Genomic DNA, 27,976 nt, shown 5'->3' with positions numbered 1-27,976 from the left:
TTTCGTTGGAGAGAAGAAGGTTAAGAGGAGACTTAATAGAGGCATACAAAATGATCAGGGGGTTAGATAGGGTGGACAGTGAGAGCCTTCTCCCGTGGATGGAAATGGCTGGCACGAGGGGACATAACTTTAAACTGAGGGGTAATAGATATAGGACAGAGGTCAGAGGTAGGTTCTTTACGCAAAGAGTAGTGAGGCCGTGGAATGCCCTACCTGCTACAGTAGTGAACTCGCCAACATTGAGGGCATTTAAAAGTTTATTGGATAAACATATGGATGATAATGGCATAGTGTAGGTTAGATGGCGTTTGTTTCGGTGCAACATCGTGGGAAAGGTTTTTTTCCAGATTAGCTTGAAGTGGTTATTTTATGACCTGGATGGAAAATTATTATTTGTAGATGGCAATTAAGGAAACATTTACCATCTTCAAAAAGCAGAGATTTTAGCCCCCCAAAACACTAGTTATTCCAAAGAGATTTCCTTTAAGTGAAAGTTAACTTGAAGGAGGAAGAAATATTTCCCCACAGATTATGGGTGTGATTCTCCTGATTGGAGACTTAGTGTTCCCACAGCAGGAAAACTCAAGTGATTCCCTGGTGCTGGTGCTAGGAATGACCCTGACATGCCATTTCTACCCTCAATTGAGTTTTCTGTCCCTTTCTTTAAAAAAAATATATATTTATTAAAGTTTTTTAACACAATTTTTCTCCCTTACAAACAATAACACCCCCCCCCCCCCCCCCCCGTAACAAAAAAAAAAATGAGAAATCGCGCAGAGCAAGATATATACATGGCAAAATGATATATTTACACAGCTTTGTACACTGGCCCTCACCCGTACATGCCAGTTTCCCCAACCCTTCATGTTATCTCTTGCTCATCCACCCTCCCAGGCAGTCCCCCCTTTCTCCCCCCCTCGCCCCCCCCCCTCCCAGGACATCCCCTCCACCGTCCGTCCCACCCCAAAGGTTGCTGCTGCTGCTGACCGACCTTCCCCTAACGCTCCGCGAGATAGTCTAGGAACGGTTGCCACCGCCTGTAGAACCCCTGCACAGACCCTCTCAAGGCAAACTTAATCCTCTCCAACTTTATGAACCCTGCCATATCATTTATCCAGGCCTCCAGGCTGGGGGGCTTTGCCTCCTTCCACATTAGCAAGATCCTTCGCCGGGCTACTGGGGACGCAAAGGCCAGAATGCCGGCCTCTTTCGCCTCCTGCACTCCCGGCTCGTCCGATACCCCAAATATTGCTAGCCCCCAACTTGGCTTGACCCGGACTTTCACCACCTGAAATATTGCTCCCGCCACTCCTCTCCAGAACCCCTCCAGTGCCGGGCATGACCAAAACATATGGGCATGGTTCGCCGGGCTCCCTGAGCACCTTCCACATCTGTCCTCTACCCCAAAGAACCAACTCAACCTCGTCCCCGTCAAGTGCGCTCTGTGGACGACTTTAAATTTTATCAGGCTGACCTGGCACACGAGGAGGAGGAATTAACCCTACCTAGGGCATCAGCCCACAGACCTTCCTCGATCTCCTCCGCCAGTTCCTCCTCCCATTTACCCTTTAACTCTTCTACCAGCGCTTCCCCCTCTTCTTTCAACTCCTGGTGTATTTCCGACACCTTGCCCTCCCTGACCCATACACCCGAGATCACCCTATCTTGAACTTCTTGTGCCGGGAGCAACGGGAATTCCCTCACCTGTTGCCTCACAAAAGCCCTCATCAGCATATATCGAAAGGCATTTCCCGGGGGTAACTCGAACTTCTCCTCCAGTGCCCCTAGGCTCGCAAACGTCCCGTCGATGAACAGGTCCTCCATTCTTCCAATCCCCGTCCGATGCCAGCTCTGGAACCCCCCGTCCATCTTCCCCGGGACAAACCGGTGGTTACCCCTGATCGGGGACCACACCGATGCTCCCATTGCACCCCGGTGCCGTCTCCACTGGCCCCAGATCCTTAGCGTTGCCGCCACCACCGGGCTCGTGGTATACTTTGTCGGCGAGAGCGGCAGCGGTGCCGTCACCAACGCCCCCAGGCTCGTTCCTTTACAGGACGCCATCTCCATCCTCTTCCATGCCGCCCCCTCTCCCTCCATAACCCACTTGCGGATCATCGCCACATTTGCTGCCCAGTAGTAGGTCCCCAGGTTTGGCAGCGCCAACCCTCCTCGGTCCCTACTCGTTCCAGGAACCCTCTCCTTACTCTCAGGGTCTTATTCGCCCACACAAACCCCATACTACTCCTGCCTACTCTCTTAAAAAAGGCCTTAGTGATCAAGATGGGAAGGCACTGAAACACAAACAGAAACCTCGGAAGGACCACCATTTTGACCGACTGCACTCTACCCGCCAGCGAGAGCGGTAACATGTCCTATCTTTTGAAATCCTCCTCCATTTGCTCCACCAACCTCATCAGATTCAGTTTATGTAGGGTCCCCCAACTCCTGGCTATCTGGATCCCCAGATACCAAAAGATCCCCTCCGCCCTCCTCAGCAGTAGGTCCCCTATCCCTCTTTCTTGGTCCCCCGCCTGTAATACAAAGAGCTCACTCTACCCTACATTGAGCTTATAGCCCGAAAACTCCCCAAACTCCCTTAGAGTCTGCATGACCTCCACCATCCCCTCCATTGGATCCGCCACGTACAGCAACAGGTCATCCGCATATAGCGACACCCGATGCTCTTCCCCCCCTCGGACCACCCCCCTCCATTTATTAGACTCCCTCAATGACATGGCCAATGGTTCGATCGCCAATGCGAACAACAGGGGGGACAGGGGGCACCCCTGCCTCGTCCCTCGGTCCAGTCGAAAGTCCTCCGACCTCCGCCGGTTCGTCACTACACTCGCCATCGGGGCTCTGTAAAGGAGCTTAACCCAATTGATAAACCCTACCCCTAACCCAAACCTACGCAGCACCTCCCAGAGGTACTCCCACACTACTCGGTCAAAGGCCTTCTCCGCGTCCATAGCTGCCACTATCTCCGCCTCTCCCTCCTCCGATGGCATCATTATCACGTTTAAGAGCCGCCGCACATTGGTGTTTAGTTGCCTGCCCTTTACAAATCCCGTCTGGCCCTCGTGGATCACCCCCGGGACACAGTCCTCGATCCTCGTGGCCAGCACTTTTGCCGGCAACTTTGCATCCACATTGAGGAGCGAGATCGGCCTGTACGATCCACATTGCAGTGGGTCCTTGTCCCGCTTTAGGATCAAAGAAATTGTCGCTTCCGACATTGTCGGGGGCAGGGTCCCCTCCTCTCTTGCCTCATTAAAGGTCCTCACCAGTAGCGGGGCCAACAGGTCTGCGTACTTCCTGTAGAACTCTACCAGGAATCCCTCCGGTCCCGGGGCCTTCCCCGCCTGCATGCTCCCCAAACCCTTGCTCAGCTCCTCCAACCCAATTGGTGCCCCCAAACCAGCCACCTCTTGCTCCTCCACCCTCGGGAATCTCAGCTGATCTAGGAATCGTCTCATCCCCTCTTCCCCCGCTGGGGGCTGGGATCTGTACAGCTCTTCATAAAAGGCCTTGAATACCTCGTTTATTTTCGTCGCACTCCGAACCGTGGCTCCCCTTCCATCTTTGACTCCCCCTATTTCCCTCGCTGCCATCCTCTTACGGAGCTGGTGTGCCAGCATCCGACTAGCCTTTTCCCCATACTCGTAGGTAGCCCCCTGCGCTTTCCTCCACTGTACCTCCGCCTTCCCTGTGGTCAACAGGTCAAACTCCGTCTGGAGCCGTCGTCTTTCCCCAAGTAATCATTCCTCCGGGGCCTCTGCGTATCTCCTGTCCACTCTCAAAATCTCCCTCACTAACCTCTCCCTTTCCATACCCTCTGTCTTCTCCCTATGAGCCCTAATGGAAATTAGCTCTCACCTGATCACCGCCTTCAATGCCTCCCATACCACCCCCACCCACCCGTTGTCGTTGGCCTCCAAGTACCTTTCGATACACCCCCTCGCCTTCCCACCCACCACCTCGTCCGCCAGCAGTCCCACATCCAGCCACCACAATGGGCGTTGGTCCCTCTCCTCTCCCAGCTCCAGTTCCACCCAGTGCGGGGCATGGTCCGAAACGGCTATAGCCGAATACTCCGTCCCCTCCACCCTCGGGATGAGCGCCCTACCCAGAACAAAGAAATCTATCCGGGAGTAGGCTTTGTGTACATGGGAGAAGAAAGAAAATTCCCTGGCCTGCAGCCTTGCAAACCGCCATGGGTCCACTCCCCCCATCTGATCCATAAACCCCCTAAGTACCTTGGCCACCGCCGGCCTCTTTCCAGTCCTTGATTTGGAGCGGTCCAGTGCTGGATCCAACACTGTATTGAAGTCCCCTCCCATTATCAGGCCTCCTATCTCCAGGTCCGGAATGCGCCCCAACATGCGCTTCATGAATCCTGCATCATCCCAGTTCGGGGCGTATACGTTTACCAACACCACCCACGTCCCTTGCAGCCTATCGCTCACCATTACATATCGCCCTCCATTGTCTGCTACAATAGTCTTGGCCTCAAATGACACCCGCTTTCCCACCAATATTGCCACCCCTCTATTCTTTGCGTCCAGTCCCGAGTGGAATACCTGTCCTACCCATCCCTTTCTTAGCCTGACCTGGTCCACCACCTTCAGGTGCGTCTCTCGGAGCATGGCCACGTCCGCCTTCAGTCCCTTTAAGTGCACGAACACTCGAGCCCTCTTCACCGGCCCATTCAGGCCCCTCACATTCCACGTTATCAGCCGGATTGGAGGGGCTCTCACCCCCCCCACGCCCCGCCGACTAGCCATCTCCTTTTCTGGGCCAGTCCCGTGTCCACGCCTCCCTCACCCTCCAGTCCCCCAGAGGGGGGACCCCCGTCCCGACCACCTCTTCTGTGTCCCATTCCCTTTCGGCCAGTGCAGCAGCAACCCTTTCCCCCCCTCCCCTCCCCCCAGCTAGACCCCTGTCTAGCTTTTTTGCTCCCCCCATGTCACTCCCGTAAGTCAGCTGATGCCTGCTGACCCCGGCTTCCCCCGCCGTCTCATTGACCTCCCTGCGTGGGAGTCTCCCAATCCATATGCATTCCTTCATTCCCCTTCCCGCCTTTCCAAAGCCCGCTCCGCCCCCTCTGGCGCAGCTCCTGTCGCGGCCTTGTCTCTCTCCCCCAGCCCATGTAACATTTCCTGCGCGTGATTGACCCCCTATATACAACAACCATCACACATCAAACCCCAAAACATCCCCCCCACCCTCACAAACCCTCAGTTAGAGTCCAACTTTTCGGCTTGTACAAAGGTCCACGCCTCTTCAGGCGTTTCGAAGTAATAGTGTTGGCCCTTGTATGTGACCCACAGTCGCGCTGGCTGCAGCATTCCGAATTTCACTTCTTTCCGGTACAACGCCGCTTTGGCCCGGTTGAAACCTGCTCTCCGCTTTGCAACCTCCGTGCTCCAGTCCGGGTATATTCGGATCTCTGCATTGTCCCACTTACTGCTCCGCTCCTTCTTGGCCCATCTCAGGCCCCACTCTCTGTCCGTGAACCGGTGGAACCTCACCACCATCGCCCTTGGCGGCTCATTTGCCTGGGGCTTCTTCGCCAGCACCCGATGTGCCCCGTCCAACTCCAGCGGCCTCGAAGGGGCCTTCGTGCCCATCATCACCTCGAGCATCGTGCTCACGTATGCCCCGGCATCAGCCTCCTCCACTCCCTCAGGGAGACCCAGGATTCGCAGATTCTTTCTCCTCGACCTGTTCTCCAGGTCTTCAAGTCTTCCCGCCCACCTCTTGTGTAGCGCCTCGTTCTGCTCCACTCTCACCGCCAGGCCCACGAGCCCGTCCTCGTTCTGACTGACTCTTTTCTGTACCTCCTGGATCTTAGCTTCGTGGGCCTTCTGGGTGATCCCGAGTCCTTCAATTGCCGAAAGCATAGGCGCCAACATCTCCTTGCGCATCTCCTCGCGCTGCTCCTCGAAGCAGCGCTTAATGAACTCCTGCAGCTCCCCTTTGTCCCTGGTCGCCGCCATTTTGTTTTAGAACATAGAACATAGAACGATACAGCGCAGTACAGGCCCTTCGGCCCACGATGTTGCACCGAAACAAAAGCCATCTAACCTACACTATGCCATTATCATCCATATGCTTATCCAATGAACTTTTAAATGCCCTCAATGTTGGCGAGTTCACTACTGTTGCAGGTAGGGCATTCCACGGCCTCACCACTCTTTGCGTAAAAAACCTACCTCTGACCTCTGTCCTATATCTATTACCCCTCAGTTTAAAGCTATGTCCCCTCGTGCCAGCCATTTCCATTCCCGGGAGTAGGCTCTCACTGTCCACCCTATCTAACCCCCTGATCATTTTGTATACCTCTATTAAGTCTCCTCTTAACCTTCTTCTCTCCAACGAAAACAACCTCAAGTCCATCAGCCTTTCCTCATAAGATTTTCCCTCCATACCAGGCAACATACTGGTAAATTTCCTCTGCACCCACTCCAAAGCCTCCACGTCCTTCCTATAATGCGGTGACCAGAACTGTACGCAATACTCCAAATGCGGCCGTACCAGAGTTTTGTACAGCTGCAACATGACCTCCTGACTCTGGAACGCAATCCCTCTACCAATAAAGGCCAACATTCCATAGGCCTTCTTCACAACCCTATCAACCTGAGTGGCAACTTTCAGGGATCTATGTACATGGACACCTAGATCCCTCTGCTCATCCACACTTCCAAGAACTTTACCATTAGCCAAATATTCCGCATTCCTGTTATTCCTTCCAAAGTCAATCACCTCACACTTCTCTACATTAAACTCCATTTGCCACCTCTCAGCCCAGCTCTGCAGCTTATCTATATCCCTCTGTAACCTGCTACATCCTTCCACACTATCGACAACACCACCGACTTTAGTATCGTCTGCAAATTTACTCACCTACCCTCCTGCGCCTTCCTCTAGGTCATTGATAAAAATGACAAACAGCAACGGCCCCAGAACAGATCCTTGTGGTACTCCACTTGTAACTGAACTCCATTCTGAACATTTCCCATCAACCACCACCCTCTGTCTTCTTTCAGCTAGCCAATTTCTGATCCACATCTCTAAATCACCCTCAATCCCAGCCTCCGTATTTTCTGCAATAGCCTACCATGGGGAACCTTATCAAACGCTTTACTGAAATCCAAATACACCACATCAACTGCTCTACCCTCGTCTACCTGTTCAGTCACCTTCTCAAAGAACTCGATAAGGTTTGTGAGGCATGACCTACCCTTTACAAAGCCATGCTGACTATCCCTGGTCATATTATTCCTATCTAGATGATTATAAATCTTGTCTCTTATAATCCCCTCCAAGACTTTACCCACTACAGACGTGAGGCTCACCGGTCTATAGTTGCCGGGGTTGTCTCTGCTCCCCTTTTTGAACAAAGGGACCACATTTACTATTCTCCAGTCCTCTGGCACTATTCCTGTAGCCAATGATGACATAAAAATCAAAGCCACAGATCCAGCAATCTCTTCCCTGGCCTCCCAGAGAATCCTAGGATAAACCCCATCAGGACCCGGGGACTTATCTATTTTCAACCTGTCCAGAATTGCCAACACCACTTCCCTACGTACCTCAATGCCATCTATTCTAATAGCCTGGGTCTCAGCATTCTCCTCCACAACATTATCTTTTTCCTGAGTGAATGCTGACGAAAAATATTCATTTAGTATCTCGCCTATCTCTTCAGACTCCACACACAACTTCCCATCCCTGTCTATGACTGGTCCTACTCTTACCCTAGTCATTCGCTTATTCCTGACATACCTATAGAAAGCTTTTGGGTTTTCCTTGATCCTACCTGCCAAATACTTCTCATGTCCCCTCCTTGCTCGTCTTAGCTCTCTCTTTAGATCCTTCCTCGCTACCTTGTAACTATCCAACACCCCAACTGAAACTTCACACCTCATCTTCACATAGGCCTCCTTCTTCCTTTTAACAAGAGATTCCACTTCTTTGGTAAACCATGGTTCCCTCTCTCTACGCCTTCCTCCCTGCCTGACCGGTATGTCCTTATCAAGAACACGCAGTAGCTGATCCTTGAACAAGCTCCACTTATCCAGTGTGCCCAACACTTGCAGCCTACTTCTCCACCTTATCCCCCCCAAGTCACGTCTAATGGCATCATAATTGCCCTTCCCCCAGCTATAACTCTTGCCCTGCGGTGTATACTTATCCCTTTCCATCACTAACGTAAACGTCACCGAATTGTGGTCACTGTCCCCAAAGTGCTCTCCTACCTCCAAATCCAACACCTGGCCAGGTTCATTACCCAAAACCAAATCCAACGTGGCCTCGCCTCTTGTTGGCCTGTCAACATATTGTGTCAGGAAACCCTCCTGCACACACTGTCCAAAAAACGACCCATCTAATGTACTCGAACTATATCTTTTCCAGTCAATATTTGGAAAGTTAAAGTCTCCCATAATAACTACCCTGTTACTTTCGCTCTTATCCAGGATCATCCTCGCCAACCTTTCCTCTACATCCCTAGAACTATGTGGAGGCCTATAGAAAACTCCCAACAGGGTGACCTCTCCTTTACTGTTTCTAACCTCAGCCCATACTACCTCGGAAGATGAGTCCCCATCTAGCATCCTCTCCGCCACCGTAATACTGCTCTTGACTAGCAGCGCCACACCTCCCCCTCTTTTGCCTCCTTCTCTGAGCTTACTAAAACACCTAAACCCCGGAACCTGCAACATCCATTCCTGTCCCTGCTCTATCCATGTCTCCGAAATGGCCACAACATTGAAGTCCCAGGTACCAACCCATGCTGCCAGTTCCCCTACCTTGTTTCGTATACTCCTGGCATTGAAGTAGACACACTTCAAACCACCTACCTGAACACTGGCCCCCTCCTGTGATGTCAAATCTGTGCTCCTGACCTCTATACTCTCATTCTCCCGTACCCTAAAACTACAATCCAGGTTCCCATGCCCCTGCTGCATTAGTTTAAACCCCCCCAAAGAGCACTAACAAATCTCCCCCCCAGGATATTTGTGCCCCTCAGGTTCAGATGTAGACCATCCTGTCTGTAGAGGTCCCACCTTCCCCAGAAAGAGCCCCAGTTATCCAGAAATCTGAATCCCTCCTGCCTGCACCATCCCTGTAGCCACGTGTTTAATTGCTCTCTCTCCCTATTCCTCATCTCATTATCACGTGGCACGGGCAACAACCCAGAGATAACAACTCTGTTTGTTCTAGTTCTGAGCTTCCATCCTAGCTCCCTGAAAGCCTGTCTGACATCCTTGTCCTCTTTCCTACCTATGTCGTTAGTGCCAATGTGGACCACGACTTGGGGCTGCTCTCCCTCCCCTTAAGGACCTTGAAAACACGATCTGAGACATCACGTACCCTTGCACCTGGGAGGCAACATACCAAACGTGAGTCTCTCACGCTCCCACAAAATCTCCTATCTGTGCCCCTGACTATCGAGTCCCCAATTACTAATGCTCTGCTCCTCTCGCCCCTTCCCTTCTGAGCAACAGGGACAGACTCCGTGCCAGAGGCCCGTACCCCATGGCTTACCCCTGGTAAGTCCCCCCCCCCCCCCCACAAGTATCCAAAGCGGTATACTTGTTTCTCAGGGGAACGACCGCAGGGGATCCCTGCACTGACTGCTTCTTCCCAGTCCCTCTTACCCATCTATCTCCAATCTTTGGTGTATCTAATTCCCTGAAGCTGCTATCTATGACCCCCTCTGCCTCCCGAATGATCCGAAGTTCTTCCAACTCCAGCTCCAGTTCCCTAACTCGGTCTTGGAGCAGCTGGAGATGGCATCACTTCCTGCAGGTAAAATCAGCAGGGACACCAACGGCATCCCTCACCTCAAACATCCTGCAGGAGGAACATTGCACTCCCTTCCCTGCCATCCCTCTAACTTTCAACCAAGATCTGGCTAACAACTAAATTAAAAAAAAAAAAATAATAATAATACAATATGGTACTTACCTCACACCAATGGGTTTTATTATTCGGTTAGAGGAGGAGGGCGGGTTTCTTCCCCTCGCTTCTCCTGTTGCTCCAGTGCCGCTCCTTTGGCTGTTACACTTCTGGTCCGTTTCATAGAAGTTGGAGGGGGACCTCTCCCTTCCCTTCCCCACGGGCTGCGTCAAAAAAAAAAAAAAAAAGTTCCGTTGGGGCTCCTCTAACGAGCCCGAAAGTCCGTGGTAGCGGGAGCTGCCGAATCGTGCAGCTTAGCTCCGCATAGCCGCAACCGGAAGTCGAGAGGGAATCCTTTTGGCAGTGTTCGCTTCACCAGTCTGCCCCAAAAAGTCTATGGAAACTCCTGAAAGGTCTGGGAGTCCGTTCCAGACGGGAGCTGCCGAATGCGCGACGTACTCCTCCATGGCCGCCACCGGAAGCCTCGTCCCTGCTTCTTCAATGGCCCTGGTAGATCTTTTCACAGTTGTTCCCTCTGCTGCTAGAATTCACCTTTGATAGAGTCAAGTCAGATTGCAGCTTTTTAAAAAATATATATTTTATTCAAATTTTTTGGCCAAACAAATAATACAAAGGTTTTCCTTTTTACAACAGTAAAACAGTATAAATAACAGTGGCCGTTTTTAACAAATAAATAAATAATATATAAACTAAATGGCAACTGCCATATCAAAAATAATAACTCTCCAAAAATAAAATCCAACAATCCAATATGCATAGCCTAATACAAATATCTATACAAAAACACCCCTGAGGACCCGCCCGGGCCCTCCCTCCCCCCTGGGTTGCTGCTGTTACCTTCCCATTTCCTTTATCGTTCTGCGAGGTAGTCAATGAACGGTTGCCACCGCCTGGTGAACCCTTGAGCCGAACCCCTTAGTGCGAACTTTATCCGTTCTAGTTTTATAAACCCTGCCATGTCATTTATCCAGGTCTCCACGCCTGGGGGTTTGGCTTCCTTCCACATAAGCAATATCCTTCGCCGGGCTACTAGGGACGCAAAGGCCAAGACATCAGCCTCTTTCGCCTCCTGCACTCCCGGCTCTTCTGCAACCCCGAATATAGCCAACCACCAGCCCGGCTCGGCCCGGACCCCCACCACCTTCGAAAGCACCTTTGCCACCCCCACCCAGAACCCCTGTAGTGCCGGACATGACCAAAACATGTGGGTGTGGTTTTCTGGGCTTCTTGAGCATCTCCCACACCTATCCTCTACCCCGAAAAATTTACTGAGCCGTGCTCCGGTCATATGCGCCCTGTGTAAAACCTTGAATTGTATCAGGCTTAGCCTGGCACACGAGGACGACGAGCCCCTCCTCAATCTCTTCCCCCAGCTCTTCTTCCCATTTCCCCTTCAGCTCATCCACCATGATCTCCCCCTCGTCCCTCATTTCCCTGTATATATCCGACACCCTACCATCCCCCACCCATGTCCCTGAGATCACTCTATCCTGAACCTCCTGCATCGGGAGCTGCGGGAATTCCCTCACCTGTTGCCTCGCAAAAGCCCTCCGTTGCATGTACCGAAATGCATTCCCTTGGGGCAACCCATATTTTTCCGTCAGCGCTCCCAGACTCGCAAACGTCCCGTCTACGAACAGATCTCTCAGTTGCACAACCCCAGCTCTTTGCCATGCTCCAAATCCCCCATCCATTCTCCCCGGGACAAACCTATGGTTATTTCTTATTGGGGACCGCACCGAAGCTCCTTCCCCTATGTCGTCTCCACTGCCCCCAAATTTTTAGTGTTGCCACCACCACTGGACTTGTGGTGTATTTCTTCGGGGAGAACGGCAACGGCGCCGTCACCATTGCTTGTAGGCTGGTTCCCTTACAGGACGCCATCTCCAATCTCTTCCACGCCGCTCCCTCCCCTTCTCCCATCCACTTACACACCATTGAGATATTGGCGGCCCAGTAGTATTCACTTAGGCTTGGTAGTGCCAGCCCCCCCTATCCCTGCTACGCTGCAAGAACCCCCTCCTCACTCTCGGGGTCTTCCCGGCCCACACAAAACTCATGACACTTTTCTCAATTCTCTTGAAAAAAGCCTTCGTGACCATCACCGGAAGGCACTGAAACACAAAGAGGAATCTCGGGAGGACTACCATTTTGACCGCCTGCACCCTACCCACCAGTGACAGGGGCACCATGTCCCATCTCTTAAAATCCTCCTCCATCTGTTCCACCAATCTTGTTAAATTAAGCCGGTGTAAGGTTCCCCAACTCCTGGCTATCTGAATCCCTAAGTACCGGAAATCTCTTGTTACCTTCCTCAGCGGTAAGTCATCTATTCCCTTGCTCTGCTCCCCCGGATGCACCACAAACAACTCACTCTTACCCATATTCAATTTGTACCCTGAAAATTCCCCAAACTCCCTGAGTGTCTGCATTATTTCAGGCATCCCCTCCACTGGGTCCGCAACATACAGCAATAAATCATCTGCATACAAGGATACCCGGTGTTCTTCTCCTCCCCTGAGCACTCCCCTCCACTTCCTGGAGCCCCTCAGTGCTATGGCCAGGGGCTCAATCGCCAATGCAAACAGTAACGGAGACAGGGGACACCCCTGCCTCGTCCCTCTATGAAGACGGAAGTAAACAGACCTCTGTCTGTTCGTGACCACGCTCGCCCCCGGTGCCCAATACAGCAGCTGTACCCATCCGATATACCCTTCTCCAAAACCAAATCTCCTCAGCACCTCCCACAGATAATCCCACTCCACTCTGTCGAATGCTTTCTCGGCGTCCATCGCCACCACTATCTCCGCCTCCCCCTCTGGTGGGGGCATCATCATTACCCCTAGCAACCTCCGTATGTTCGCGTTCAGCTGTCTCCCCTTAACGAACCCAGTTTGATCAACGTGGACCACCCCCGGGACACAGTCCTCTATCCTCGTCGACATCACCTTGGCCAGGAGCTTAGCATCTACATTTAAAAGGGAAATGGGCCTGTAGGACCCACACTGCAGCGTGTCTTTTTCCTTCTTCAAAAGGAGCGATATCGTTGCCTCCGACATAGTCGGGGGCAGCTGCCCCCTTTCCCTAGCCTCATTAAAGGTTCTCGTCAAAAGCGGGGCCAGTAAGTCCATATACTTCCTATAAAATTCCACCGGGAATCCGTCCGGTCCCGGGGCCTTCCCCGCCTGCATGCTCCCAATCCCTTTTACCACCTCCTCCATCTCAATCTGTGCTCCCAGTCCCGCCCTCTCCTGCTCCTCCACCTTAGGGAATTCCAGCTGATCCAAGAAACACATCTTTCCCTCCTTCCCTTCCGGGGGCTGAGCCTTATATAACCTCTCATAAAATGCCTTGACACCCCGTTCACTCTCTCCGCTTCCCGTTCCATCTCTCCCTCCTCATCTCTCACCCCACCTATCTCCCTCGCTGCTCCCCTCTTCCTCAATTGGTGGGCCAGTAGCCGACTCGCCTTCTCTCCATACTCATACTGTACACCCTGTGCCCTCCTCCACTGTGCCTCTGCCTTACCCGTGGTCAGCAGGTCAAATTCTACATGTAGCCTTTGTCTTTCCCTGTACAGTCCCTCCTCCGGTGCCTCCGCATATTGCCTGTCCACCCTCAAAAGTTCTTTCAGCAATCGATCCCTTTCTTTACCCTCTTGCTTCCCTTTATGGGCCCTTATGGATATCAGTTCCCCTCTAACCACCGCCTTCAACGCCTCCCAGACCACTCCCACCTGGACCTCTCCGTTGTCATTAAGCTCCAAGTACCTTTCAATGCACCCCCTCACCCTTAAACATACCCCCTCATCCGCCAATAAGCCCATATCCATTCTCCAGAGTGGGTGCTGTTCTTTTTCCTCTCCTGCCTCCAGGTCTACCCAATGTGGAGCGTGGTCCGAAATAGCTATGGCCGTATATTCCGTCCCTGTCACCTTCGGAATCAGTGCCCTTCCCAAGACAAAAGTCTATCCGTGAGTATACTTTGTGGACATGGGAGAAAAATGAGAACTCCTTACTCCTAGGCCTACTAAATCTCCATGGGTCTACCCCTCCCATCTGCTCCATGAAGTCCTTGAGCACCCTGGCCGCTGCCGGCCTCCTCCCAGTCCTGGACCTCGATCTGTCCAGCCCTGGATCAAGCACCGTATTGAAGTCTCCCCCCATTACCAACTTTCCCGCCTCCAGGTCCGGGATACGTCCCAACATATGCCTCATAAAATTTGCATCATCCCAGTTTGGGGCATATACGTTCACCAGAACCACCGCCTCCCTTCGCCAATCTGCCACTCACCATCTCATTATCTAACCCCGCTATCCGCCACTATGGTCCCCACTAAGATAGCCACCCCCCTGTTCTTCGCATCCAAACCCGAATGAAACACCTGCCCCACTCATCCTTTACGTAGTCTGACCTGGTCTATCTGTTTCAGATGCGTCTCCTGCAACATAACCACATCTGCCTTTAATTTCTTTAGGTGTGCGAGTACCCGTGCCCTTTTAATCGGCCCGTTCAGCCCTCTCACGTTCCACGTGATCAGCCGGGTTGAGGGGCTCTTTACCCCCCCCCCCCCCCTTGTTGACTAGCCATCCCCTTTTTTAACCCAGCTCCTCACCCGGTTCCCACGTACCCGTGTATCCCCCCGACGGCGCCCTCCCGCCTCGACCGCCCCACCCCATAACAGCTCCCCCTTCTCCTTAGCAGCAGCAACCCAGTTAACCCCCCCCTCCCCCCCCCAGATCCCTTTCTAGCGTAGTTGCACCCCCCATGTTGCTCCCAGAAGTCAGCGAACTCTGGCTGACCTCGGCTTCCCCCCTTGTCCTCGGCCCCCACTGTGCGAGGCCCCCTCCTTCCTGCGTCCCTGTTCCCGCCATAATTACCATAGCGCGGGAACAAAGCCCGCGTTTCCCACTCGGCCCCGCCCCTAATGACCGGCGCCCAGAGTTCCTCATACACCCCCCCCCCCCCCCCCAACATGGGGAAGAGAGAAAAGTTACAGGATCGCAAAATTAACAAATTGAAAAATTATCCCCCCCCCCCCTTTTTCCTCGCCCCACATAATCACCCCACCACTTTGTCCCAAAAGTTCTTTCTCTCGCCAGACTATTCCAGCTTCTCGTCCACAATGAATGTCCACGCCTCTTCTGCCGTCTCAAAGTAGTGGTGCTTCCCTTGGTGTGTGACCCACAATCTCGCCGGTTGCAACATTCCAAACTGGATCTTCTTTTTGTGAAGCACCGCCTTAGCCCGATTAAAACTTGCCCTCCTTCTCGCCACCTCCGCACTCCAATCCTGGTATACGCGGATCACCGCGTTCTCCCACCTACAGCTCCGAGTTTTCTTCGCCCATCTGAGGACCGTCTCTCTGTCATTATAGCGGAGAAACCTCACCACTATAGCTCGAGGTATTTCTCCAGCCCTCGGTCTTCGCGCCAAAACTCGATAAGCTCCCTCCACCTCCAAAGGGCCCGTCGGGGCCTCCGATCCCATTAGCGAGTGAAGCATCGTGCTCACATATGTCCCGACGTCCGCCCCTTCTGCGCCTTCGGGAAGACCCAGAACCCTTAAATTCTTCCTCCTCGAATTATTCTCCAGTACTTCCAGCCTTTCCACACACCTTTTGTGCTGTGCCTCGTGCGTCTCTGTCTTCACCACCAGGCCCTGTATTTCGTCTTCATTTTCAGCAGCCTTTGCCTTCACGACCCGAAGCTCCTGCTCTTGGGTCTTCTGCTCCTCCTTTAGCCCCTCAATCACTTGTAATATCGGGGCCAACAGCTCCTTCTTCAACTCCTTTTTCAGTTCTTCCACACAGCGCCGCATGAACTCTTGTTGGTCCGGGCCCCATAACAAACGGCCACCTTCCGACGCCATCTTGCTTTGAGCTTGCCTTCCTTGCCGCTGCTTCAGAGGATCCTCCGCAATCCGGCCGCTATCCTCTCCCTTATCCAGGCGTGTCCGGGGGGGATTCCCTTCTGGTTTACCGCACAGTGTTTTTGGCCGTTTAAATTGCCGTTGGGGCTACTATTAAGAGCCCAAAAGTCCGTTCCACCGGGAGCTGCCGAAACGTGCGACTTAGCTGGTCATCGCCGCACCCGGAAGTCGTCAGATTGCAGCTTTAAGCTTGCCCTTCCCCCGCCTGCATGCTGGAAGAGGCCCTGTTTATCCTGATGCAGCCAAATCTTTTACTGTTTCTGCCGGGTCTGGTAGCCAAAAGACATAACATTCCTGGGGGACACTGTCAGGGGAATGTTGCCGTCTTCTTGCCACACCGGGAAATGTCAAACAAATGCCGTGGGGGTCCTGGCAAAGAGCCCAAAAGTCCGTACCAAGCGGGAGCTACCGAATATGCGACCTAGCTCTGCATAGCCACACCCGGAAGTCTCATTTTCTGTCCCTTTCAATGACACACCAGGGTTCTCGCTGGACCCGATGGGGGCGGGACCAAATCTCTCTGACAGGTCCGGTGCCTCAGAGACCAAGGGTGCCCCAACCTCAGAAAGCTGCTGCAGACACCTCCAACCCCGCCCCCCCCCCCGACCATCCCAACCCCCCTCCCCCTCCCACCCAGTTCAGAGGAGCAGCTGTTTTTCTAACCATAATTTATTTTAAGAGGCTGCCTCTTTGTTCTCAAGAGCTTCCAGGTGCTGAGAACAAAAGAGAGAGCCTCTTTTAAAAATTGCAGTTAGAAAAACAGCTGCTTGGCCGAGTTACTGAATCCCTGTAGAGCGATATAAATAAACAACTTAAGCCTTCCTTTGAAACTGCCTGAACATGTCAATCAGAAGGCTTGTAAAAGGCAATAGTTTCTGAAATTGAATGTAAATAAGGCAGTTCAAAGCTTTCAGACTTGTGGGCATACAAACAGGTGAGAAAGAATTAAAGGGAATTGAAATTAACAGTGAAAATAAAATTCAAAGGTTTCCATCACATTAAAGGGAATACTTTTACCTTTGTCTCACAGATCTTGAACTTGGAATACTGACAGACGTGTTAAAGGGATTAGGGCTACAGATAAAAACACTTCCACTTTATTATTACAGAACTGTATTTTTGAGATACTAATAGTCTATTTAAAGGGTATAAAGGCTGTAGATGGGAAGAGCAGCCAGATGTCACCCATCCCAGGAAAGACTCCTAACCTGAGCCCCTCCAACACATCACTAGCCTCCCTGATCCCCACCTCCTATGAAGGACCCCCCTCGGCACTCAGGAGGCATTTTGTAAGTAGGGTACTAACCCTCTTGCCACCCCTCAGCCTGCAGACTGCCAGGTGCTTGTTTCTCAGGCCTTGCAACAATTCATGCCAGCAGGACCCCCAGCTGGGGAGGGGTGCTGGAGCATCCCAGGAGGCAGTTGAATTGGGCTCCCTGCCCATAATTACATTCAAAACAGCTCGAATGAGCTATTTGCATGTTCCCACCGGATCTGGGCGGGAACCTCATCGGGGACGTTGGGAATCTCATTGGGGCTGTCAGGACTGGGAGACTCACGACAAGCGCGAAACTTGTTTTTTGGCCTGATGCCAGGTTCACCGAGCCATCGGGATTCCCGCCACAGGTGGGCGGCCCCAGAGAATCCTGGCCTATCTGCCAGCTATAATTCAGCTCTTATTTCTAAAACATCATGATCACTTATTGGGTATGCAGTGGGTATTGGGGAACATTAAGACTGTGTATGACTTTCCTGAAAGATCCCTCAACTTATCAATTATGAGAACCTGCCTGTCCATTCCATCGCCATCTGGCTTAAGAATTGGTTGCCCCTGGGTGTCTGCTTCAGAATCACTTACTGGGAGGTGCACAAGAGCCTGGGCCTAAGGACTTCTTTCACAGTCGGGAAACAGCCAACATGTGTTCACCAGTTCCACACAACTGCTCAGCAATAGAAGCCCAAATCAAGCACTTTTGGCAGTTTTGTTTACAAGTCTGGAAAGCAATCCTGTTTAAAACATTCCAATAAGTGTTGCGTGACTCCCATTTGTTGTATTTGTGAGAAAATATTAATAGCTGCTCAAGTGAATTTAGTCAATTATTTCCCTGGGTACATAATGTTCTGTTAATTATAGCCCTCGGTTCTGACAAGCTAAGTAAACAATTGAGTGATCTCCCACTATCGGGGTTTTTTTTCAAAAGAGGCAAGAGCTGAGTATTTGCTGAGGATTGTTCATTTGACTCTTCTGCACTTGTGCTTGGAGTACAGAGTGTCAAGCAACCCAATGATTTGTGCAAGGAAATAATGATGGGGAATCTTGTTGCAACAGCCCAGTCTGATACCATGCATCTGCCATTTCACTTAACCCAAGAGGTAAAAGACTCAGATCCCCAAGGCTTCATTTCAACCCATAGCAGAAGTGAGCACCTTAACCGCACCCCCACACACCCCTCCCACTGGAGGGTCAAATAAAAGTGAGGCCCAGAGGTTGGGGGATATTGGCTGGAGGGGTGGGAGTGTGAGGGAGACTTCACGGGGCACAGGTGGCCTCAACCTCCCTTATGCCACCCTGAGGGACATCCGAGCCTGTCCCACTGTTGGATTAGATGACGATTGATCTGTACCACAACTCCACTTACACACCTTAGATCCATATCCCTTGATACGCTCGCCCGACAAAAATCTATCAATCGCTGTCTTTAAAATTTTAACAAACTCAATATCCACTGTCATTTCGGGGAAGTCGTTCAGTATTTCTGCTAGCTATCCTGTCAGCAGTTTGCGTATATGTTGCTAATAATCTTTATCCTGATCATTTCCTTGGTGATAGTATTTGGTGAATGCCATCTACAACCTGGTCCGTACTTGCAATTAACTTATTAATTGAATTGGATGACTGGGATTGGTGTCCAATATCAGATACCAGCTATTTAACATAATAATAAATATCAACAAATGTTTTGTTTTTGTTTTTACCTGGAGACAGATTCTCCACTCCCGCGCCGAAGTGCCCACGCCGTCGTGAACGCGCATGCGTGGTTGCCGTCCTCTCCGAGTCCGCCCCGCAAGAAGATGGCAGACGGATCTAGCGAGGCTGCGGAAGAAAGGAGGTCCTCCTTCAGAGAGGACGGCCTGACGATCGGTGGGCACCGATCGCGGGCCACCCCACATTTGAGGTACTCCCCGGTGCAGGATCCCCCCTCCCCCCCCCCCCCCCCCCGCAGGCCGCCCCCCCAGCGTTCCCGCGCTGTTCCCGACGGCAGCGACCAGGTGTGGACGGCGCGGGGGGGGACCCGCCGTTTTGGGCTGGCCGCTCGGCCCATCCGGGCCTGAGAATAGCGGGGGTGCCAGAGAATCGCCATTTTGGGTGTCTCGGGCGATTCTCCAGCCTGTGGCCCGCGGAACTCGACGGGGCTGTTCTCGACGCTTGGGAGAATCGCGGGAGGGCGTCGGACCGGCGTCATGGGAAATTTTGGCGGCCCAGGCGATTCTCCCAACCGGCGCGGGAGTGGAGAATCGCGCCCAATGTGCCTGGAAAGCACTGTCTAAAAAAAGTTTGGTGCAAGTTCAGTCGGAAATTTTGAAAGGAATACATACTGAAAGGGACATTTTGCAAGGCTATGCAGAAAGAGGAGGGGAGTGGGATTACAAGATAACTCAGTCAAGGACTGGTAGGCACGATGGGCTGAATGGCCGCTTTCTGTGCTGTATGATCCTATCTATCTGCTCGTGGGGTGGATGAGGAACTAACATGGCTCCTGCAAAGTAGGTAATTGTGGAATCTGTTTTCACAGGGAAGCACAATGTGTGTTTTGTTGTCTTGCATCCCTTATTCGATAAAAGAAAACGAATGAATATGTGTCATGTACCATGGATACACTTAGATCCCTTGCAGCCATGTTACTGCTCAAACACGTTGGCTTACACATACCCCGAGTATGTGGCAGCTTCACAACTTTTAATTAAATACGTAGATGAATTTGGATAGATGTTTTATCAGTACAAACTGTGGAAAATGAGCTTTGTAAAAGCAGGCTGTCAACTTTAGAAAAGGAGCATTTTGGCGGAGGCTGGCAGGATTTAGATTGAGGTGCCCAAGTCATTTTGTTTTGTTACTTGTGAAGTTTGTACGTCTGTCTATAGGCGCTCTTCACTTTTTCATGTTGCTCCTTTTTAACAATCCGATATCCACTTTATTGCTCTACTACCATGATGCCGTTGTGCCAAGCTGCCTGTTGTGGAAGAGAGAGAAATTATTTTCAGCTCAATACAGTGGTGAGATTGAAGCTATTCATTTAAACCCTAATGCTGTTCCCCTCAACCCCACTCCACTTCTTGAATGCCCACCTCAGCTCAATACAGTGGGTCAGATTTTGTTGTGAATGGTGAACTGTCTGCACACCCTTTTTGGTAAACCTGCACTTAGTCACATACTTTTGGGACAGATGTTTGTGGAGTTGGAAGGATTCCGGAACCATTTAATGATGGTGGGTGCGACCCAATTACAGAATTCCCGTCTCCATTCCTGGTGACCCCAATTTTTGCTGGCACAGGATAGGGGTGGGAGTAGCAAACCCGGACCCTGCACTCCTGGCCTAGATCTCACAATTTTCATGAAGCCTGGCCAGCCCCTCCATGACTCATGGCTCACGGATCTCAGAGAAGTCAGGACCACAGTGTGGCTTCAGGAACCTTTTGAAAGGTAACTTCAAAAGGTCATATCCATGCTCTCCACCCCCCCCCCCCATGTCAACTCAATGCCAATTCAACTCCCCCCCCCCAACCCCCATGGCCTCACATATTCTCCATGCCAAATCATGGCTCTTCTATGTCCATTCACCCAATGTACACTATGTTCAGAACCAATGCACTCTATAATAAAATAAAAACTCAACAGGTTTGTCAGCACCCGTGGAGAGAAACAGAGTTAAAGTTTGGAGTCTGTATGACTTCTTCAGAGCCTACACCACCTCTAATAATCTATAATAATAATGGCATGTGTGAAACTGCTTAGAAAAAATCAAATTCATAATTCTTTTGAAACAATATTTAGCTCCCTCAGCCCTATAAATCTTTCAATCAAACAGACCATTAAAGTATCAATAACATAAGCACTCAACATCTCTTAGTCGTGTGCAAATAAACATACAGACACGGATAAATGTGATCACAGAAAATATAACTTATTCAAACCTCACAGAGATGTCAATCAAGCAACGTCCAACACTTCTTTTCACCTATGTAAACATATTCACTCACATAAAGCCTTTGAAAGAGTCTAGGCTCTTAGGCAAGCAATATCATGAATATTATTGTTGTTGTTACTTTTAATGTCCAATCCTGAAGTGCGTTGGGGAATTTCACTACATTAAAGGACAAAGTATGAATGTACATTGTCATTGCACAAACATTCGGATTTTCACTCACGCCTCTAACGTTAACTGTTTGTGTGTGCAGGTTAGGATAGTCAAAAGCACATTTTGTTAATGCTATTTCTACCTTTAGCACTTGAAGACATTTACCCATATAACAATGTAGATGTAGTAAGAGTAAACACTGGCTCCTGCTGCTGCCTTTCCCAATTCCTATAGATTTCCCATTGCTCTTCCGAAGCGTACTGCTCTCCCAACTGCCCCAAATTCCAAGAATTCAAGGACACCTCAGTGCACAGATAAGGGAACACTCCGATTAGAGGTTCAGCACCTCTAACCTACAAAACACATCTCTCAACCAATCAGACATTCCATTCCTGATCATTTCTCCCCTTCTAATCCGTGAGCAAAAGATATTGCGAGAAAGCGTAAATAAAGAGAATAAATATAGGTATGATCACATATGTAGCAGCACAGTGGGCGGTACGGTAGCACAGTGGGCGGTACGGTAGCACAGTGGGCGGTACGGTAGCACAGTGGGCGGCACGGTAGCACAGTGGGTGGCACGGTAGCACAGTGGGCGGTACGGTAGCACAGTGGGCGGTACAGTAGCACAGTGGGCGGCACGGTAGCACAGTGGGCGGTACGGTAGCACAGTGGGCGGCAGGGTAGCACAGTGGGTGGCACGGTAGCACAGTGGGCAGCACGGTAGCACAGTGGGCGGCACAGTAGCACAGTGGGCGGTACGGTAGCACAGTGGGCGGCATGGTAGCACAGTGGGCGGTACGGTAGCACAGTGTGCGGTACGGTAGCACAGTGGGCGGCACGACAACACAGTGGGCAGCACGGTAGCACAGTGGGCGGTACGGTATCACAGTGGGCGGTACGGTAGCACAGTGGGCGGTACGGTAGCACAGTGGGCGTTACGGTAGCACAGTGGGCGGTACGGTAGCACAGTGGGCGGTACGGCAGCACAGTGGGCGGTACGGCAGCACAGTGGGCGGCGGCATGGTAGCACAGTGGGCGGCATGGTAGCACAGTGGGCAGCACGGTAGCACAGTGGGCGGTACGGTAGCACAGTGGGCGGTACGGCAGCACAGTGGGCAGCACGGTAGCACAGTGGGCGGCACGGTAGCACAATGGGCGGTACGGTAGCACAGTGGGCGGTACGGCAGCACAGTGGGCGGTACGGTAGCACAGTGGGCGGTACGGTAGCACAGTGGGCGGTACGGTAGCACAGTGGGCAGCACGGTAATACAGTGGGCGGCACGGTAGCACAGTGGGCGGTACGGTAGCACAGTGGGCGGCACGGTAATACAGTGGGCGGCACGGTAGCACAGTGGGCGGTACGGTAGCACAGTGGGCAGCACGGTAATACAGTGGGCGGTACGGTAGCACAGTGGGCGGTACGGTAGCACAGTGGTCGGTACGGTAGCACAGTGGGCGGTACGGTAGCACAGTGGGCGGCACGGTAGCACAGTGGGCGGTACGGTAGCACAGTGGGTGGTACGGTAACACAGTGGGTGGTACGGTAACACAGTGGGCGGTACGGTAGCACAGTGGGCGATACGGTAACACAGTGGGCAGCACGGTAGCACAGTGGGCGGTACGGTAGCACAGTGGGCGGTACGGTAGCACAGTGGGTGGTACGGTAACACAGTGGGCGGTACGGTAGCACAGTGGGCGATACGGTAACACAGTGGGCAGCACGGTAGCACAGTGGGCGGTACGGTAGCACCGTGTGCGGTACGGTAGCACAGTGGGCGGCACGACAGCACAGAAGGCAGCACGGTAGCACAGTGGGCGGTACGGTATCACAGTGGGCGGTACGGTATCACAGTGGGCGGTACGGTAGCACAGTGGGCGGCACGGTAGCACAGTGGGCGGTACGGCAGAACAGTGGGCGGTACGGCAGCACAGTGGGCGGCACGGTAGCACAGTGGGCGGTACGGTAGCACAGTGGGCGGCATGGTAGCACAGTGGGCAGCACGGTAGCACAGTGGGCGGTACGGTAGCACAGTGGGCGGTACGGCAGCACAGTGGGCGGTACGGTAGCACAGTGGGCGGTACGGTAGCACAGTGGGCGGTACGGCAGCACAGTGGGCAGCACGGTAGCACAGTGGGCGGCACGGTAGCACAGTGGGCGATACGGTAGCACAGTGGGCGGTACGGCAGCACAGTGGGCGGTACGGTAGCACAGTGGGCGGTACGGTAGCACAGTGGGCGGTACGGTAGCACAGTGGGCAGCACGGTAATACAGTGGGCGGCACGGTAGCACAGTGGGCGGTACGGTAGCACAGTGGGCAGCACGGTAATACAGTGGGCGGCACGGTAGCACAGTGGGCGGTACGTTGGCACAGTGGGCAGCACGGTAATACAGTGGGCGGTACGGTAGCACAGTGGGCGGTACGGTAGCACAGTGGTCGGTACGGTAGCACAGTGGGCGGTACGGTAGCACAGTGGGCGGCACGGTAGCACAGTGGGCGGTACGGTAGCACAGTGGGCGGCACGGTAGCACAGTGGGCGGCGCGGTAGCACAGTGGGCGGGACGGCAGCACAGTGGGCGGTACGGTAGCACAGTGGGCGGTACGGTAGCACAGTGGGAAGCACGGTAGCACAGTGGTCAGTACGGTAGCACAGTGGGCGATACGGTAACACAGTGGGCAGCACGGTAGCACAGTGGGCGGCACGGTAGCACAGTGGGCGGTACGGTAGCACAGTGGGCGGTACGGTAGCACAGTGGTCAGTACGGTAGCACAGTGGGCGATACGGTAACACAGTGGGCAGCACGGTAGCACAGTGGGCGGCACGGTAGCACAGTGGTCAGTACGGTAGCACAGTGGGCGATACGGTAACACAGTGGGCAGTACGGTAGCACAGTGGGCGGTACGGTAGCACAGTGGGCGGTACGGTAGCACAGTGGGCGGTACGGTAGCACAGTGGGTGGTACGGTAACACAGTGGGCGGTACGGTAGCACAGTGGGTGATACGGTAACACAGTGGGCAGCACGGTAGCACAGTGGGCGGTACGGTAGCACAGTGGGTGGTACGGTAACACAGTGGGCGGTACGGTAGCACAGTGGGCAGCACGGTAGCACAGTGGACGGTACGGTAACACAGTGGGCGGTACGGTAGCACAGTGGGTGATACGGTAACACAGTGGGCAGCACGGTAGCACAGTGGGCGGTACGGTAGCACAGTGGGTGGTACGGTAACACAGTGGAAGGTGCGGTAGCACAGTGGGTGGTACGGTAACACAGTGGGCGGTACGGTAGCACAGTGGGCAGCACGGTAGCACAGTGGGCGGTACGGTAGCACAGTGGGTGGTACGGTAGCACAGTGGGCGGTACGGCAGCACAGTGGGCGGCACGGTAGCACAGTGGGCGGCACGGTAGCACAGTGGGCGGTACGGTAGCACAGTGGGCGGTACGGCAGCACAGTGGGCGGCACGGTAGCACTGTGGGCGGTACGGTAGCACAGTGGGCGGTACGGTAGCACAGTGGGCGGCACGGTAGCACAGTGGGCGGCACGGTAGCACAGTGGGCGGCACGGTAGCACAGTGGGGGTCACGGTAGCACAGTGGGCGGCACGGTAGCACAGTGGTCGGTACGGTAACACAGTGGGCTGCATGGTAGCACAGTGGTCGGTACGGTAACACAGTGGGCGGTACGGTAGCACAGTGGGCGGCAAGGCAGCACAGTGGGAAGCACGGTAGCACAGTGGGGGTCACGGCAGCACAGTGGTCGGTACGGTAGCACAGTGGGCGGTACGACAGCACAGTGGGCAGCACGGTAGCACAGTGGGGGTCACGGTAGCACAGCGGTCGGTACGGTAGCACAGTGGGCGGTACGGCAGCACAGTGGGAAGCACGGTAGCACAGTGGGAAGCACGGTAGCACAGTGGGCAGCACGGTAGCACAGTGGGCAGCACGGTAGCACAGTGGTCGGTACGGCAGCACAGTGGGCGGCACGGTAGCACAGTGGGCGGCACGGTAGCACAGTGGGCAGCACGGTAGCACAGTGGGCGGTACGGCAGCACAGTGGGCGGCACGGTAGCACAGTGGGCAGCACGGTAGCACAGTGGGCGGTACGGTAGCACAGTGGGCTGCACGGTATCACAGTGGGCAGCACGGTAGCACAGTGGGGGTCACGGTAGCACAGTGGGCGGTACGGTAGCACAGTGGGCGGTACGGCAGCACAGTGGGCGGCACGGTAGCACTGTGGGAAGCACGGTAGCACAGTGGGCAGCACGGTAGCACAGTGGGCGGTACGGCAGCACAGTGGGGGTCACGGTAGCACAGTGGGCGGTACGGTAGCACAGTGGGCGGTACGGCAGCACAGTGGGCAGCACGGTAGCACAGTGGGCGGTACGGTAGTACAGTGGGCGGCACGGTAGCACAGTGGGCGGTACGGTAGCACAGTGGGCGGTACGGTAGCACAGTGGGCGGTACGGCAGCACAGTGGGCAGCACGGTAGCACAGTGGGCGGCACGGTAGCACAGTGGGCGGTACGGTAGTACAGTGGGCGGCACGGTAGCACAGTGGGCGGCACGGTAGCACAGTAGGCGGTACGGTAGCACAGTGGGGGTCACGGTAGCGCAGTGGTCGGTACGGTAGCACAGTGGGCGGTACGGTAGCACAGTGGGCGGCACGGTAGCACAGTGGTCGGTACGGTAGCACAGTGGGCGGCACGGTAGCACAGTGGGCGGCACGGTAGCACTGTGGGGGTCACGGTAGCACAGTGGTCGGTACGGTAGCACAGTGGGCGGTACGGTAGCACAGTGGGCGGCACGGTAGCACAGTGGTCGGTACGGTAGCACAGTGGGCGGCACGGTAGCACAGTGGGCGGCACGGTAGCACAGTGGGCGGTACGGTAGCACAGTGGGCGGCACGGTAGCACAGTGGTCGGTACGGTAGCACAGTGGTCGGTACGGTAACACAGTGGGCGGTACGGTAGCACAGTGGGCGGCACGGCAGCACAGTGGGAAGCACGGTAGCACAGTGGGGGTCACGGCAGCACAGTGGGTGGTACGGTAGCACAGTGGGCGGTACGGTAGCACAGTGGGCGGTACGGCAGCACAGTGGGCAGCACGGTAGCACAGTGGGGGTCACGGTAGCACAGTGGATGGTACGGTAGCACAGTGGGCGGTACGACAGCACAGTGGGCGGTACGGTAGCACAGTGGGCGGTACGGTAGCACAGTGGGCGGTACGGTAGCACAGTGGGTGGTACGGTAGCACAGTGGGCGGTACGGTAGCACAGTGGGCGGTACGGTAGCACAGTGGGCGGTACGGTAGCACAGTGGGCAGTACGGCAGCACAGTGGGAAGCACGGTAGCACAGTGGGCAGCACGGTAGCACAGTGGGCAGCATGGCAGCACAGTGGGCGGAACGGCAGCACAGTGGGAAGCACGGTAGCACAGTGGGCAGCACGGTAGCACAGTGGGCGGTACGGCAGCACAGTGGGAAGCACGGTAGCACAGTGGGCAGCACGGTAGCACAGTGGGCGGTACGGTAGCACAGTGGGCGGTACGGTAGCACAGTGGGCGGTACGGTAGCACAGTGGGCGGTACGGCAGCACAGTGGGCGGTACGGTAGCACAGTGGGCAGTACGGCAGCACAGTGGGAAGCACGGTAGCACAGTGGGCAGCACGGTAGCACAGTGGGCAGCATGGCAGCACAGTGGGCGGTACGGCAGCACAGTGGGAAGCACGGTAGCACAGTGGGCAGCACGGTAGCACAGTGGGCGGTACGGCAGCACAGTGGGAAGCACGGTAGCACAGTGGGAAGCACGGTAGCACAGTGGGCAGCACGGTAGCACAGTGGGCGGTACGGTAGCACAGTGGGCGGTACGGTAGCACAGTGGGCGGCACGGTAGCACAGTGGGTGGCACGGTAGCACAGTGGGCAGCACGGTAGCACAGTGGGCGGTACGGTAGCACAGTGGGCGGTACGGTAGCACAGTGGGCAGCACGGTAGCACAGTGGGAAGCACGGTAGCACAGTGGGCAGCACGGTAGCACAGTGGGCGGTACGGCAGCACAGTGGGCGGCACGGTAGCACAGTGGGCAGCACGGTAGCACAGTGGGCGGTACGGTAGCACAGTGGGCGGCACGGTAGCACAGTGGGCAGCACGGTAGCACAGTGGGCAGCACGGTAGCACAGTGGGAAGCACGGTAGCACAGTGGGCAGCACGGTAGCACAGTGGGCGGTACGGTAGCACAGTGGGCGGTACGGTAGCACAGTGGGCAGCACGGTAGCACAGTGGGCAGCACGGTAGCACAGTGGGCGGTACGGTAGCATAGTGGGCGGTACGGTAGCACATTGGGCGGTACGGTAGCACAGTGGGCGGTACGGCAGCACAGTGGGCAGCACGGTAGCACAGTGGGCGGTACGGTAGCACAGTGGGCGGTACGGTAGCACATTGGGCGGTACGGTAGCACAGTGGGCAGCACGGTAGCACAGTGGGCGGTACGGTAGCACAGTGGGCGGTACGGTAGCACAGTGGGCAGTACGGTAGCACAGTGGGCGGTACGGTAGCACAGTGGGCGGTACGGTAGCACAGTGGGCGGTACGGCAGCACAGTGGGCGGCACGGTAGCACAGTGGGCGGTACGGTAGCACAGTGGGCGGTACGGCAGCACAGTGGGCGGCACGGTAGCACAGTGGGCGGTACGGTAGCACAGTGGGCGGCACGGTAACACAGTGGATGGTACGGTAGCACAGTGGGCGGTACGGTAGCACAGTGT

General features: G+C 54.2%; 1 long non-coding RNA gene across 1 annotated transcript in view; it reads left to right on the top strand.

The window, feature by feature from the left end:
- LOC140429989 (uncharacterized) overlaps positions 1 to 27,976 on the top strand; it is a 168,061-nt gene that overhangs the window by 16,445 nt on the left and 123,640 nt on the right. Inside the window, exon 3 of the long non-coding RNA XR_011949255.1 lies at positions 18,848 to 19,037. This is a non-coding gene — a long non-coding RNA (uncharacterized lncRNA). The remainder of the gene's footprint in view (positions 1 to 18,847; positions 19,038 to 27,976) is intronic.

This window comes from Scyliorhinus torazame, chromosome 9 (genome assembly GCF_047496885.1).
Source record: "Scyliorhinus torazame isolate Kashiwa2021f chromosome 9, sScyTor2.1, whole genome shotgun sequence".
NCBI lineage: Eukaryota > Metazoa > Chordata > Chondrichthyes > Carcharhiniformes > Scyliorhinidae > Scyliorhinus > Scyliorhinus torazame.
This window is presented reverse-complemented; position numbering and strand designations above follow the sequence as displayed.